Raw genomic sequence first — 4,001 nt, 5'->3', positions numbered from 1 at the left:
GCTCTCTCGTAGATGGGGGGGTATTGCGTTTCAATCAGGAATATGGAGAGCGCGGGGCGGGGCGGCCCAGTACGTTGTAGTCGGGTCAGGCGCGAAAGATTGGAGCAAACTAAACTGTACTTGGCTGCGCGCTATCGGGTCGACTCCGGCCACGTCGCCGCGCGCCTCTGGTCAGATCGCTCCTGACGCGAGACGGTTGTTTGTTTCTCCTCGTTTCTCATTTATGTGTCAGTGTATCATACCTTTGTTTCCACAACAAGACTATAACGTTCTCACGGCAAATAAACTTTAGCCCCACTCGACCCCATGTCACTAAATACACCTTTCGCTCCTGCCGCAGTTTCTTTTGCTCCCGCCGCCCCTGCCACGCCACGCCCCGCCCCGCCACGCCCCGCCACGCCCCGCGCCATACGTCTCGCCACACTTCATGGTGCTGCCCAGCTCTAATTTCGTTACCGGATGTGGCCGCCGCCGCCCCGCCCGCGGGGTTGGAAGGACGATGCGGAAAGGCAGAGAGTCGAGTCAGGTCTGAGGGGCGGACGCCACCCGCCCCGCCCCGCCCCGCCACGCCTCGCCACGCCCCGCGCCGGCCCGTTCGTTTGGCCGCATTTAGAGAAGGGCCGTGGTCACGTCCCGGCCGGCGGTGCTGCTGCTGCTACCACTGCTGCTGCTGCCCCACGGCGAGGACCTGCTTGTCAACGAGGACGTCCCGGGCCCGGGCGGGCGCGCGGGGCGGGAGCTAACCAGCCAAGACAAACGTCGGCGTCAAGGAGGCGAAGGCCTTTTCCTAACCCTCGCCGTTTCCCTTCCCATACCCGCCCCCCCCCCCTTCCCCTGGGACGGTCACTTCCATTCTATTTCTCTCTCGCGTTTTGTCCGGCCGTGCGATCCGTATCAACAATACCGCCGCCGGACGACGCCTCCTCACCACCATTCAATAGGACAGTCATCCGGATGCATTGCGGGGCTCTCCTCGGCCCCGCCTGCCTGGCCTGCCTCCTGTGTCGCCCTTGGGATGCTTGGGGGGGCGGGGCTGCAAGAGGAGCAGGGCTGTGGCCGGGACAAGAGGGTGGCGGGCTGCACCATCCAGCGCCACTTATTGCAATACCTCCACGGCTTCCGCGGCGGCCACAGCAAAATAAAGATGATCTGCCCTTGAACTTGATGTTCGTGTGTGTGTGTGTTCAACTGAGGGGTTGAAAACAAATGCTTTGATAGTTGTGCATACACTGGAAAAACGAGGGTAGGACCAAGTGCCTTTATAAAAGTATTTGTAATGCCTAGAAAGGCAATAAAATTTAGCACTTTTTGCAGGGGCATTTTCATGCCTTGCCAGGGCACGTTAAAAATAACATCTTGGATTTCAAGCGATCCACTTGGATTTCAAGACAGCTTTCAAAGAATCTACTTGAATTCCAAGATGTTCATTTTACCGTGGGGTTCGAATCTTTTTAGTGCCTTTGTAAATTTTCTGAATAGCACGGGCGGTGCCGGGCGGTGCTAATCATAATGATAATAATAATCGCGTAATACCTTATTTTCTCTCGCGTGAAAAGAAAATTAATTTTCGAGCTTCCCTGCTGGAGATGCATACCCGTCGAGGTGCGGGCCGCACACTGCTCCTGTGCGTCGAGTGTGTCGGGGGATGACCATAGTAATAATTGGAAGAATTGGGGGGGGGGAGGAGCAGGCATCGCGCCATTTGGCCATTCCGATTACAGAGCTGGACGGGGACGGGCCCACCGAGGCGGAAGTGTGCGGCGCGTTCATCTGAGTCAGACGTTTCCGGCGCCCCCGCTTGCGGCGAGGACCGTGAGCGCGGCCCCCCGATGAGCTCCGAGCTTTTGAGGGGAAGGCCGCAACAGATGCAAATTCGATCAATTAGCTCCCGATTTGTTGCAATTGGCGGAGCGAAAAGGAAATTTAAAAAAAAGTAACCCCAATTTTTTTTCGGGTGGAAAAGAAAATTAACTCGACGTGTGGCGCGCTCTTTCTGGCCTCAGATTGTCGCTGGGAATTAAAATAGAGCGGGAACTGCTGCTGATTGTGCATTTCGTTTTAGTCATTTAGGTAAGTTACTCCCCCCACTGGACCGTAGCGACGGCAAGCGGTAGCGGTGTGCCCTGCGCTGCGTTTCGATCGACTTGACTCATCTCATAAATACATCAATACATTTTTATTTTTTATTTTTGCTTTTCCGACGAATCAATGGACTTTGTCTTTGTTCTTTAAGGAACGAAAAAAGAAATATAATAATAATCCAAACACCATCGGCATAGAAAAACGCGTTGCGCAGTCATGGCAAAGCGATTGGGGAGGACCTTCAATACAGCCACGGACTGGCCCGGGTTGGCTAGGTGGGAAATCCCGACCGGGCCCCAGGCGAAAAAGGTTATTATCTTTTGGGGCCCTTGAAGGCAAAAAGGTATCTTTTGGGGCCCCTTGACGGCAAAAAGGTATCTTTTGGGGCCCCCTTGACGGCAAAAAAGGTATCTTTTGGGGCCCCTCGGAGCAGTTTCCAGACTGGGCCCCAAGACTCCCAGTCCGTGGCTGCTTCAATAAGCACTAACAACGCGCTAAGCGATAGGCAGCACAGCCCGGGCGAGGAGGAGGAGGAGGAGAGGTGTGAACACCGACAGGCGATCATCGGCGAGCTCATGATGGATCATACATTCATCGTCAGACAAATGGCGGGCGGTTAGCGAACGGTGCGCGATCAGCGACCCGTTTCTTCTATGGTGATCAACACGTCTTTATAAGCAGCTCGGCGACTATATACCTTTCGTATCGTCTGTGATTGAGGTACATAGAGAAGGGGGAGGGGGAACGCGCCCGCACCGCGCCCCCGGTAGTAGAAGACGTCCTCCAGGACGTGAGGTCTTTTGGCATAGTCCCGCGCGCCGGGCATCAAAAAAACAAAGCAGCAGGTTAAGTCGTGGGCCATATAGTCGCAGCTTTCGCAAAATTATTCACCCTGGAAATGTGTTTTCTTTGATTCTAGAGGAAATTTGAGGATATTACTTGAATGCAATGAAATAGAATTTTCGTTCACTAGCGGGAAGAACTCATTATATTTTTTTGAGGAAGTCTTCCTCGAACTACAGGCAAAAGTTTCATCATCTACAATTTAGTTGGAATTTTCCTTGAACCAAAGAACCCATAAACGCAATAAACATAAAAAGAGCATGAAATAAAACAGAAAAGCTGCTGGAATATCTGTTTCTCCGCACACTGAAAAAAAGTTTTGGTCCTGAACACTAAACATTTTGTCCCGATGAGACCGAAAGTTTTTGACGCACCAAACGTTGTGTCCGGGACACCAAAGTTTTGTTTCCGAGCTTCAAAATATCGTTACCGCAGGAAATAATTTTAATGGCGGGAACCAACTTTTTTTTTTGTGCCGGGGACAAAGTAGGACGCATTAAACGCAAACGTCTGGTGCCCGGCAGGAAACGTTTCCCTCAAGTGCAGCCTTCCTTTAGCAGTGTCGGCCGGGTCCACCCGCCCGGCGCCCAAGGTCGCAGGGACTTCCCCCTGCCTCCCCACGCCCCGCCCGCCCGCGCCGCCCTAAACTTCATATTCACATTCACATTCACGTACAGCCCGGACGGCCGGTCACATTTTCATAAAGTCGTTTTGTGCATGTGGGAGTCGTTTGGGCATGCCGTGCGGGGTCTGCGCCGACGGACGGCGCGGGCATCGGGAAGGTGAGGAGGAGGAGGGGGGGGGGGGGGGGCAAGCAAAACACGCAGCGTGGCCGCGCGCGCGGCGTGCTCCTCCTTCCCGCTCATCGCTCGAGGCGCGGGGCGGCCAAATACGTCCGATTGACTGAGGGTGGCCGCCTGCCGCCCCGCCCCTGCGGCGCGCCGAGCCCGCCGGCAGCCCCCAGCAGCGGGCAGAGTGTTGGCGGGGAGCCTCGTCCATCAGAGGTCCGCGGTTGCGTCTGTTTTCCTTGCCGTCCGCTCGGCTTAGAGGCGCGGGTGGGGGGTGGGAGGTGGTGG

At 55.1% G+C, this 4,001-nt stretch overlaps 1 protein-coding gene across 1 annotated transcript in view; it reads right to left on the bottom strand.

Moving 5' to 3' along the window:
* LOC113213148 (glycine N-methyltransferase) overlaps positions 1-4,001 on the bottom strand; it is a 7,553-nt gene that overhangs the window by 2,611 nt on the left and 941 nt on the right. The gene's annotated exons all lie outside the window — the stretch shown is intronic.

The sequence above is a fragment of the Frankliniella occidentalis genome, unplaced genomic scaffold (genome assembly GCF_000697945.3).
Source record: "Frankliniella occidentalis isolate FOCC.00 unplaced genomic scaffold, Focc_3.1 Scaffold64, whole genome shotgun sequence".
Classification (NCBI taxonomy): Eukaryota; Metazoa; Arthropoda; class Insecta; order Thysanoptera; family Thripidae; genus Frankliniella; species Frankliniella occidentalis.
This window is presented reverse-complemented; position numbering and strand designations above follow the sequence as displayed.